A 13,516-nucleotide genomic window follows, 5' to 3' on the forward strand; every position below is an offset into this window, starting at 1 on the left:
TTTCTGACAAATTTTAATTTTGTAATTTTATGCGAACGAAATTGAATGAAATTAGGCATTTTGATGTGGAATAATTCATCATTTTTTTTTTAATATAACCGAGTTCTCATATTAAATATTGTTGAAATTAAGCGTGTTTGACTGTTAATTGCTTGTTTTCTAGGCATTAACATGTATTCTATTTCCATATTCTATATAATGTACATATAAATTCAACATTATTAAAATAGTGAGTTAATTAATGCAACAGATATCAATATTTGCGGTTAAAAATATAGGCACTCATATTCATAGTACACACACGTAATATTTTATATCGAAACCACCAAATCAAAATTTTCTTGAAATAAAAAATTGGAATAATAAAGAAAATATTTTAATATTAAATTTTTTCAATTCAACACATTTTTTTTTTGAACTCGGTCTTAATTCCCATAACATAAATTGAATTACAATAAATGGGCATATAATTTTTACTTTCACATGCTACTAGAGCCCAGCAGTGCCGTATATTATAAAAATTATCCATTTAAAATTGCACAACAACTGAACGATTAAAGTAATAATCTTGAAAACGTCTTGGAACAAAAAAAAGAAATGAATTAAAATGTTGGGAATTTTATTAAAGAAGTTATTTTATATGTAAATTTTATTTATTTTTATAATTTATCATGTCACTCTACACATTAACGCACATAAATCACTTAAATTTTTTTTTCGTTTTTTCATTATTTTTTCAGGTTTCATCTATACCAAAATATTTTCAGTGTTATAGAGAAGTGAGTATATAAAAGTATATAGTTATACAAAAATATTTTCATACTTAATAATTTTTAATCACAATGTTGTTGTTGTTTTTTTTTCTCTGTGTTTTCACTTTTCTGACTTTTCTAAGTTTACACTTTACAGAGAAGAAAAATAAATATTAAAGACGAATGATTTGACGAGACGAACACGAGGCGACAATAACAAATTTACGAATTATTTAAGATTGAGATTGAGAGCAATAATAATTTTACTCTCAATTTTCGGAGTAAGAAATTTTCGGAAATACATAACGTACTCGTATGTAATAATAACAAAACAGTACAGTAACTTCTTCTTAAATTGAAATTGAGTAAAATATTTATTGTATAAACTACAAGGAACCGTCGCCAATTAACAGAAATTAATCAGTGGGTGAAATTTTGATAATTAATTTTTAAGTTCAGGAAATTTGAACTAAAATTGGAATAAATCTTGGTATAAAAACATATATTTTTTTTAATAACCACATACAATATTACAAATTACAGCGCATATTGTATCCATATACCTTATATATTACATTCTGTAATGTCTGTAAATTATTCTGCTATTTACAGATTAATTATACTGTTATTTTAAATTATCATCTCTCTAAACAAAACAATATATCACACTTTTTCACTCTCAATTCTCTAAATGCATGTTTACTTTTACAGCTCTATACGAAAAAAAAATGGATCTCTTTCGAGAGATTCTATTAACAACAAAAAAAATTCTAAAAAAAAAATCTCAAATTAATTGCAATTTAACTTTCTTCGAATTCATAATGCACAATATAATGTTATGTTAACAGATTCCTTACTTTACTACCTTTTACCATTTGTAAATACACTTTTGTTGCTAAGAATTTTGCACGTGATTCTTGCGCAAGTTCATTAAATTTTTTCTCTCTTATTCTCAAATTTCAAAATATTATTATTAAAATTTAGCAAAAAAGAAAAAAAAACAGAAAAGGGAATGATCAAAAGAATGCATGTTTCTGTACAAACTTATATTTACAGACAGATGTATACTCTTCAAATTAATGTCTCGAATTTTCCATTTTTCTTTTATAAATTAAAAGAGAGCAGCAATAACATTAAAAACAAAATAATAATCAACTTTAATGTAACTGTAAATAAACAAACGAGAGAGTATATAATATTAAAGTTAAATTTTTAGTGACATTTTCTGTTATTAAAAATATTATGTTATTCAAATATTAAAACATATCGGCATTCGAGGAACAAAACAGACAAAATGTTAATAGAACAAGAATAATATTAAAATTTTCTCTTTCATAACAGTTCTGTTTCAATTAAGCCAGTAAACAGTATTTAAAATAACATTTTATTGCTGTACAGTGTACACTGTTAGGTGTATACGTTTAGCAAAGAAAAACTGTTATTGAAACAGTTAAAATTTTAGTAGGTTTTTGCATATTTATTAAGCATTCCGTTTTTCTCTTAATTTTATAATAACAGATTTCTAATAAATTCTTTGAATCTCTCTTCTAGTTTATGCGAGAGAGAGAATTTAAAATGAAGAGTAAAATCTTTTTTATGAAGAGAGAATCATGTAAATTGCTTGATTAGTTTTAGAAATATTTTAAACGTGTGTATTGAATATACACCCATCTGCTTTTGTAAATATGCAAATATCTAATATGTTATATAATTTTTATCTACTTATATATTGAACACATGCCTGTACATATGTAATATTGAGAAGAGACAAAGTATTTATGTATATTTTAATGAAAAACTTCAATAATAAGAAAAATTTTTAAATATTTTTTTTTTTTTTAATTTCGTTCCTTTACAGGACTCTTATACTGTATTTATATAATATAGGCTTTCCTGAAAGAGAATTCTAGAGAAAAAATTTATATTACAGAATTTTTCAGGAAAAATATTTTAATTTTCCATAATATCAACTTCATTTGATATAAGTATATATACATACATACATGTATTATTGTCATTTTTATATACACAGTACATTCTTGTATTTATGTATACATAGTTGTGTATGATTATAATATGAAATAAACTTATTGTATACACCAGTCTATATTGAAATTTTCTAGACCATTGACCTTTTTTGAGAACGACTTCTTGGTTTTTTTTTTGCTTTTCTATTTCTTGTAGTTTTTGTTGTTCTTTACAACTTTAAAAAAGGAAAATTTTTCATATTTTTCTTATTCTGGTAGAAGGAAAATGAAAATTTTTAATGATAAATAAAATTTTTATTTTGAATAATTTTCCTTATTATTTAGAATAACTTTGATTCTTAATTCTATAACATAATTTTTTTTATAGAGAGAATAAAATAAAATTCAGATTTAAAGAGTAAATATTAAAGCCATTATTAAATTATAATCTGGTCAATAGTTTACCTAATGAATGAAAAGTTTAAAGTCAAGAAAAGTTTTTTTTTTTTGTTTTTGCCATTTATTAATTATTCCTTTTTTTGCGCTTCCTTTTTATTTCTGTTGGTGCTGTTGTTGCTGTTGCTGCTGTTAAAACAGGATATCGTAATAATGAACTTTTTTTTTTATTCAACTAGTACAAAATAATTAAAAAAGTTTTTGTTTTGGGTTATTCTTGTTTATATATTAATGAACTCTAAGAATATAAATGTTTTTTTATTTACAAAGGTACACACATACAATGTATTAAATATGTATGTGTGTGGGTAATTATAGAATTTGCTTATATGTTTTGAACAAATTTAACTTTTAAAAGTTAAATTATTATTAATGATCTGTGAATATATAGGCTTTATAATTTTAGTAAAGGGGAAAAACTTTCTAATAAGATCAATGTTAAGTTAGTTCAGAAACATAAAATGATATGAGGAATTGAATATGTTTTACTTTTGTATATTATATTTGCTTAGTGTAGTAAAAATAAGGAACTTTTAGATAAAGTAGAACATTGTTTTGTTCAACTAAACAAAATATAATAGTTTCTTAAGCCGAAAAATAAATTACGCCCGTATTTTCGTTAAATAATCTTAATATTTACTAAATCAAACTTTCCCGCAACTAGAACTCTCTATAAATTGAACCTCCCATTAAATCGAACTAATTTTTAATCAGATGATTTGTAATACTATTTAGCACATAATAAAATATTTCTATTTCGAAATTATTCTTGCAGTGAAAAGTGTTTGACATAAAGGAGTTTTACTGTATTTTAATTACTTATTATTTATATAATGAATTGTCTTCAGTTATGGCTTACATATAATAATCCGAAATATTCAAACTCAAAAGTAAGAATTAAGTAATAGAAATAATTATTTAAAGAAACATTCGCGTAAAATCTAACCGAAAATTTTAGGTTTCAATCTAGGTTTGAAAATTGAATATCTCACAATGGGTTAATTAAGAATATTTATGTATTTATAGTTGAGTCTGTTATATACGGAACGGCAATTTGACACAAACATTTTCATTTTAGTAACACAATAACTGATTCTAACCCAATATAAAAGGCGAAAACCAACAACGTAAAAAATTTAACTTTCTCAAATGGCCTTTGATAATCCCTATAATTGGAATTTTTCAAATCAGATCATGCCATCTAGTTGCTTCTCTAATACTTATTACATTAATTTTTATAACACGACCATAAACTGAAGTATGCAATATTATATCCCTGAAAAGTTGCTATTTTTGTCCTTAATCAAAAATCAAAAAACCCATTTTATGAATTATTTTATTTAACAAATAATTTTTATTAAGTCCAGTGCGACATGGCAGAAAAATAGAAATTAATAGAATAAATTAAACAATAAGTGAAATCAAATACATACTAAATTAAAATATTGTTCATACACAATTGTAATATTATATTAAGAATTTTTAATTAATAATTTTGATTTTAAAAATAATTTAAATATCACAAAACACTTTAAATTTTCTTCCATCCAATTCAATTTCAAGCATTCCAAATAAATTACACCATTTGAAAAACTCAAAAATATTTCGGTAAAAATTTTTCCCTCTCTATTATTCGATATAGTTCGAAAATCGAATATTTTTTCCAAAAACTCATTTAAATAATTTTGAGCGAAATTATCTAATTTCTCGTTACCTTTTCTATTACATATAAAATCTGAATAGTTTCTCAACCGCAATTTTATATATTTTTTCAAGCAATGAAATGAAACATAATGAAAACAAAAAAAAACGAGAAAAAAATAGAGTTGACCTTGTCAACTCTGTGATACCCGTACGAATTTGCTATCCTATGTGCGAATAACTAATGTGCCATAACTAACTATGGGGCAGACTATGACTTTAAGTTGCCGTATTACCATATTAATTTATGCAAAATTTCAGTACTATGTGTTATTCAAAATACTGGTTGTGCCAAACTACTATTGATGTTGTATGGCAGCTACCAGAAAGAGCCAAGAAATTTTAGCGAATTTTATCAAGCACATCGGCCCTACTAATATACTTACTTGTGTGAAATCTGAATATCACAGCTTTTATAGTTTCTGAGATATAGTCAAATAACTTTTGAAGCTGTATGGCAGGTACCAGAAGGAGCCAAGTAATTTCAACGACTTTTACCAGACACATCGGCCCTACTAATATATTCACTTGTGTGAAATCTCAATATCACAGCTTTTATAGTTTCTGAGATATAGTCAAACAACTTTTGAAGCTGTATGGCAGGTACCAGAAGGAGCCAAGTAATTTCAACGACTTTTACCGGACACATCGGCCCTGCTAATATATTCACTTGTGTGAAATCTCAATATCACAGCTTTTATAGTTTCTGAGATATAGCCAAATAACTTTTGAAGTTGTATGGCAGGTACCAGAAGGAGCCAAGTAATTTCAATGACTTTTATGGGGCATATTGGCCCTACTAATATATTCGTTTGTGTGAAATTTCAATACCATAACTTTTATAGTTTCTGAGATATAGCCAAATAAATTTTGAAGTTGTATGGCAGCTACCCGAACCGATACCCCAATCATGTCCAATTTAAATAGGGTTCTGGCACTTACTACAATAAATCATTTGTGAAAATTTGGTGAACTTAGCTCAATTAGTTTTTGAGTTATCGTTCGGACGGACGGACGGACGGACGGACGGACGGACGGACGGACGGACGGACAGACAAAGCTAAATCAACTCAGAATTTGACGCTGATCAAAAACATACACTTGAGTCTATATCTAACACCGTTATTTCTTAGCGTTACAAAAGGTAAGGCAAATTTAGTATACCCTTCGAACATACGTTCGTACGGGTATAATAATGTGTTTCTCTCATTCCATGTAAAATTAAATCTTAAAAATTCTATTATTTACCCCCCACATTAACAGAAAAATATCTTATATTGAGCGAAAATAGGTACAAATTTGAAAAATTTTTGTTTACATTTTGGCAATGCCCAAAACGTTCGTATTGCTTTATATTATATTAGAAGTGTTATTTTTAAATACTCACAAGTAAAATTTCAAAACTATATTACAACAGTAAAAAGAGAGATTTAAAATAAAATAATAATAGAGAAAACAAAATTTTAAATAACCTTCAAATAATTTTATTTTTATGGGAATTTTAAAATTCCATTCAAATATTGAGCATACATTCGAGTTGTTCACCTTAATAATTTATTGAAGAAAATTCAAAAAATATTAGAATAATCTAAATGAGTAATAGATTAGCTAGAATTAAGTAGAAAGGTAATTGAACGAAATAATAATTGGAATAAATAATAAAATTTCAAAAATAAAATTCAAATCAGAAAAATAATAATTACTAGACCTACTTACATACATACAAAATGAATCAATTAAATATAGTAGTTTTGACTCATTAAGAACAGCTTAGAAATGGTTAGATACTCCCGCTCAAAATATTCATAAAACAGTATAGCAGCAAACGTGCATACCTACATCACATAAAATTTTAATATTATGCACACAGCTATTATTTCAATTATTACATGATATAATAGGATTCATTAAATTCTACATGTTAAATAACTCACAAATGCTCTTAATAAAATTGACATTTACAGTTATTGGAAGCTAAATATCATTGAATTCCTTGTAGCAGGACTCCAAAAAATTCCTCGTAACAGATAATTCCATGAAAATATGTTTAACGTTCAACATATTGTCAAAAAAAAAAACAAGTTGGCACGCTAGTATCATAAAATAGATATTTCTTAGTGAACAGCATATGACCTAGTCTATAGTGTCATCTATGGAAGCTATACCCAGGTAAACCATCTTGTTAAGATCATAATGCTTAGAAATAACAAGTAAAATTAAAAATATTAGAATTGTTAAATAAATAAAACTATTCTTACAACATTATTATTAATGTAAATTAACTTTGTGAATCCATAATGGGCCTGGCAGCCGATAGTAATAATATAATAATTTATTAAATAATGTTATATAAATAAATAAATAAATATATGGCTATTTCTTTGAATGGTAAAAATTTAAAATTATTACAAATTTCTTATATACCTAGCTAATTTATACAACGATTCTCGATATTTAAATTGACTAATTTCACTGCCAATCTTTTACGTTAAGAGTACTTTTTTTTTACATTATCTCAATGTAAAAAAAAAATACTCAATCATAAATTGAATGAAAACACTACAATAATATTATTTATTATTGAAAAGGTAAAAAAAAAAAAATGAAAAATCAAATCTAAATATTTTCAAATTAAAAATTGGTCACGTTTTATATAACATGTATATATCCATATTAAATGGGAAGGTATATATACAGTAGAATACAATAAAATTCGGATAATGTACGAGAGCATAGTAACAAGATTATTAAAACTATACACGTATAAGAGTACGAGTACATTAATTAAATAGTAGCTGATCAAATTAAATATTGTGAGTAGCTATGCACATTTCTCCCTGTAGATGCGGCTCTAATATTAAAAATTAATAGAAAATGCTTTCTTTTTTTATATATTATATAACAGAATTTCTTGTATAACATTTATATTGAACGAATTTAATATTAAATTTCAGTACTTTGACTTCACTAGAAACGAAAATTTAAGTTATTTCTTTCAAAATTTCAATTTTTCTTCCCGAAAAAACATACGAATGAGAGGCTTTATATAGGGTGATTAATCGGTAATAAACCATTCGCTACAAAATAAAAATCGCTTATCTTGCCTAACCCTTCGAAAATTTAGAAACTTACTAGACACTTCTCTTTCAGAATCTATGCATTTTATTACTCTAGCTAACTTATTTTTCTTCTTGTAATGCTTGAACAGTTTCATTTGTAGCTAACTATTTATAATTGCGAGATAATTAAATATAATTAACAAAAAGTAAAAAAAGTGACAACTACTACAGATTTGAAATTCAAAATTCTGACAACAATTAAAATTTTGAATTTCAAATGCTTTTTTTTTTTTGCAATATTTACTCGATCATTACAATTTTAACGTTTGATCAATTAAATTAAAATTGTGTTAATGGGGAGAAATTCATTTTGTCATTTTCAAAAATTTCGAATATTTCAGATTGTCGAATAATGAAAACCAAAAATTTTAATTTTTCTTAATTTAAGTAAGTAATTGAAGGAATACTTGACATTCCGAAAGTTTAATAAAATATAAAATAAAATATTCAATAACGAAAAGTATAGAAATTTCGTACAAATTTGTTAAAATCCCCTGCATCTAGGAAACTTTTCAAATATTATTAAAGCATATACTATTACTGAATCACCTTGTATATTTATATACTTATTACAAAGAATTTATTGTTATACATGTACTTTCAGTAAAAGCTTATTAGATATTTTTTTATTGTTTTGCATATACACAATAGGTACATACAACAATAAATGTATGTATAACAAAAATTGGGTAAATTTTCGACTCTAAATTACAACAAAATTTTTATATTGTAAAGTTTGATTTTAAATATCTTAAAAATTATTTCTGATTTCTTTTCTATTTTATTTTTAGCTTAAAATAGAATTTTTTTTTTATTTTTCCTATTATAATTTTTTTTTTACAAAATTAATTTTTTGGTATTTTTTTTTTTTTTTTTATTATTTCATGGAAAAATACTTACTTTTCTATGGAAAAATTTTTTTTGTTGCTTATTTCTTTTTGTTGTGTTGTTTTGTTCTTCTTCCTCCTTTTCTTCTTATTTTCTTTTTTTACGTTATTTTTGGATATATTTTTTGTATCCCGTTATTTCTACATTAAATTTTATAGTTTTACGGTAGTTGTTGTTGTTGTTGTTTAAGTTGTTGCCGTTGTTGTTGTTTTTTTTTATTATACCATGTATGTTAATTAATTTTATATATATATATATATACTTAATTACGTTATATGTGTATAAATATACATTTGTATATGTTGGTTATGTGTTGAATTTTTAATTTAATTTCACTATCATGTAATTTTTTATTTCAATCATTTTATTTTCTACACTTTTATTTTCTAATAATATTTTTTTACTATTTTAATGATTAATAAATATATTATATTATATTATTATTATAATTAATTATTTTCTAAATAATTTCAATTTATATTTGAATTATTATTAATATTATTATAAAATTTATAATTAATTGAAAATTAAATTTTCTTTTTTAATCAATTACTTAATAATTTTTTTTTTTAATTATACTTTTTAATTTTGTAATAATTATTTTATTATTAATATTTTAATTATTACTATTTAAATTTATTTTTTTTTTGCTAATATTATTTGAAAATAACAAATTGTTATTTTCTATAATAAAATACTGATTTATTTTTGTATATTCATGTTTACGATATTAAAATTACAAAAGTATGCAAATAAAATTCCCAATTTCCAAAAATTTGGTTTTGTTTTTTTTTTTTATTCTCCAAATTATGGTTATAATTAATAGCTTTTCAATTTCGAATTTTTTTCTGAAAAGGAAATGGGGATTTCCTTTATTTATTTACTTCTTAATTACTTTTTAATTTCAAGTATTATTTATTAAAATTTTCATTTTCACTTTTCACATTTTCACTGATTATAAATGAAATTTAATTATTAATGATTGCACAAAATTATATTTTCAATTCAAATATTATTTCTTCTGAAATAGAAAATAAATAAATTTAATAAAATACGCCAAGAAAATAATTTAGAATTTTAATAATTTTCATAACGTATAATTAATTTAATATAATAATAAATAAATAATTAATTTAATTTAATTATTATATTAAATTTAAATAAAAGTTTCATATACAATTTATTTGCTTAATTATTTTTATTAATTGTTTTTATTTTAATTTTAATTTCAATAAAAATAAAATAATTTTTAATTCATATATTTAATTTTAATTCTTGTTATTCAACTGTAACTTGTTAATAATAATTAATAATTTTAATAATTATTATTTGTTTTTCCGATACTCCACTTGGGAGCATTAGGATCATCAACTTTAGAGTTAAATATCAGTTTTACAGTTCATTAGAGTTAAAACTAGGCGGTGACCAACCTGCCGTTTCTTTTCACTAAGTATGGAAGGTTATTGATATTATTATTGTTAAGTATTGTTGGTCTACAATATCGAATATTATCAAATGTATGGGCAATTATTTTAATATTAATATTTTATTTCATAATATTTTATATTAAGTTTTATATAATTAAGTAAAATTATTATAGTGACCTGACTAGTGTTTGAACCCGAGGCTCATTTGTAAGAGAATGATCGCTATAACCACTCTACCATTGTTTATTAATGGTCAGATAATAATTACTATTAGTTAATAAAAATAGTTATCTTAAGAATGCCATCTATTTTCACAAATATTCGAAATTGAATAATTAAAAATTTGATTTTTTAGCTTAAGTACTTAAGATTACCGTCTCCAGATGGCATTTTAGCTATATTAATTAAATATACACAAACAAACACTATATTTGTATTGAATTACAATTGAACATGAGCTGTAATTGTAAATTAAATATTAAGAAACAATTTATTTAATAAATTATTTTTTTCAATTAATCCCAAGTTTATTGAATTATGTATTTAAATAATAATTATCATAAAATTTTATTTAATGACACGATAAACTTTAATAATTTTTTAAATAATTATATTGAGAATTTCACTCAACATATATGTATAACACTCACTTTTAGGAGCATTTGTGAGTGTTTTCAATTATTTTATTTTAAAATATTTTAATTAATAATTAACTAGATTTTCTATTATAAGTACTTATTAATTTCAATTTAAATCTTTAAATTTCATATATTATAAAATATAATTAAAATTAATTTTAATATTAAATATAAGTTGTTGTGTACACTTTTCTACTTTTGGTCTGTACTACAATTAGATCTACTATACAATTAATATAAATTGAGTTTAAGTTGTGTTTTATAAGTATAATCATTAATCAATTATTAATGAGTATTTTACTGTTAGTTACTCAAATTATTTTTAATTACATATAGTATAATATTACTACTGGCGTTCAAACTATAGAGTATGTTAATATTTGTGCATATATATGTCATGTATGTGTGTTATAATAAATTAATTTTAAATATATATTCATTAGTTTAAGGCAATTTTAATTTAAAAATATGAAATTATTATAAATGTATTAATTTTATAATTTTAATTATGAATTTCTAGTTGAAGAAAGTAGAAGCAAAGTTAATTTAGTTGTATATATACGTAAGTGTGTATATATTTAATAATAAATTGCTCTAAGATATTTTTGGAAGATGTAAAAAGTAAATCAGTCCTCTGAATTAAGTACCAAGCTATGTACTTATTGTAAAAACACAGGGTAGCTCGGAAATAATTTTAACGAGTTTTTTTTTTTGTGTGAAATTATAGATTTTTTTTTTAATCGATAGGCTGCATTGCATTATTCTCCAAATTTGGTGATACATAATTTTCATGTGACATGTAATATTTACCAATTAAAATAGTAATTTTAAAAAGCGAACTTCCGTTTCAAACAAAATAAAAGTAAAGTTTCGATTTTTGTAATGAAGACTTGATTTTCTAATAAAAATATCAAAAAACTTAAATACTTAATAATATATTAATTATCACCTAACCATATAAACAGTACAAGGAGCCCCGAAGTAACTTATATTACTTCGGGGCTCCTTGTACTATATATTACTAATATATTACCATGATGTAACAGTGTTTATAGGTTTAAAATCGTCAAAAATAGTTACGAATTGCGAAAAAACTACAAGAAATCACAATCAGAGTCAGCTTTAATCTTAATTACGAAATACCCTGTATTTTATACTAACATAACCATCATACTCCAGAAGCTTGGAAAAAACAAACATTGTAAGTATACGATTACGAAATTTTAAAAGGAGCAATGGGTAATAAATATTAATTTCTAAATCTACAATACTTGGCTAGTGTATGATAAATCGAAATACTAGAAAACTAGAATAAGAGAATCAAATTACAGTTAAGAGTTTATAAAATAAATAGCTATATATCTAGTTTTAGAACGTGTGTTAGTGAAAGAATAAAGTTGGGTCAAACAAATGGTTTGTATTGTAGCACTTTTCCCTTCAACAAGTGAAAATTCTGCTTTTAAATACAGTCTATGTATACCTATCACGCTATTTAAATTATTTTCATTCATATACAAAACTAGATGGGAGATAGAAAAAATTTTTTTTCTAACGCAATGAACTATTTGTTAATATCTAAAAGCTCCTAAAATTTCAAAGTTCTACAGTATGGGGTCTCGAAGAAAAACGACATCAAAAATTTGGAAAAAAAGGACTTTAGATAACGGTAAATTAGAACGGCCATTTTGTTTTTCTAAAGTTGAACTATAGTATACCGCGCTAGGGGAAGCAAGCCACTGCCTTTTTGCGTTTGCAAAATTTCAAAAATGCTTATGGTTTCATTACAACAAATAGTTAAAAAAGGCCATTTTTAGGGTTTTGGGGGGGTGTAACTTCTAGAGGGGGGAGATAGGTAAAAATATTGTTCTACGGAAATAAGTTTCTAGGAAAGATCTATGTACGTATGAAATTTCAGCTTTCTATCTTCAAGATTGTAGAAGTTTTGTAAACAAAAAAAGTGTCCACGGACGGACGGACGGACGGACGGACGGACAGAGTGAAACTAATAAGCAATTTTTTCAAAAATTTTTTTGAAAAAGTTCTAAAAGGAGCGAGAAAAAAAATTTGGCTTCCGTCTACGTAAATTATTTCAGAATCTCTACATTCTTTGCATGAATTATAAATCTCACTAGATATCTTCGCTACGAAGTTACTTAAATAATTATTATCCGACGCTGAAGAAAACTATGTGCAAAATATTTATATATCGACGAACTGATTGAACTGATTCGGTACAGAAAATTCCTTTGGTATTCTTTTTATCATTCAAGTTCGTATAAATTAAAAATTACAGCTAAGTTTTAGTTTTTGGCCTAAATTTTTAAGAAAATTTATTAACATCGAAAAGCTGCGAAGGCAAAAATATTGTACAACAGCCTATTTAACACATTTAAAATGTTTAAATGCTAACTGAATAATTAAACAGTTTCCGACTAAGTAAGAGAAATCATGTCATTCTTCTAGTTATAACGCCAACAAACTGACAAAACACCAAAAATTTAAAAAGCAACATGAACTCTACGTAATTTCCTAATTAAAATAAAAGAAAAATCCAGAAGGTAATTTTCG

The 13,516-nt window shown here is 24.0% G+C and overlaps 1 protein-coding gene across 1 annotated transcript in view; it reads right to left on the minus strand.

Annotated features, from left to right (window-relative positions):
- LOC129619206 (serine-rich adhesin for platelets-like) overlaps nucleotides 1-9,264 on the minus strand; it is a 62,709-nt gene extending 53,445 nt beyond the window's left edge. The window contains exon 1 of the mRNA XM_055534346.1: nucleotides 8,896-9,264. The gene's annotated coding sequence lies outside the window, so the exon portion shown is untranslated. The remainder of the gene's footprint in view (nucleotides 1-8,895) is intronic.
- Between the last annotated feature and the right edge of the window lie 4,252 nt (nucleotides 9,265-13,516).

The sequence above is a fragment of the Condylostylus longicornis genome, unplaced genomic scaffold, assembly GCF_029603195.1.
Source record: "Condylostylus longicornis isolate FDR11 unplaced genomic scaffold, ASM2960319v2 ptg000001l, whole genome shotgun sequence".
NCBI classification, from domain to species: Eukaryota; Metazoa; Arthropoda; class Insecta; order Diptera; family Dolichopodidae; genus Condylostylus; species Condylostylus longicornis.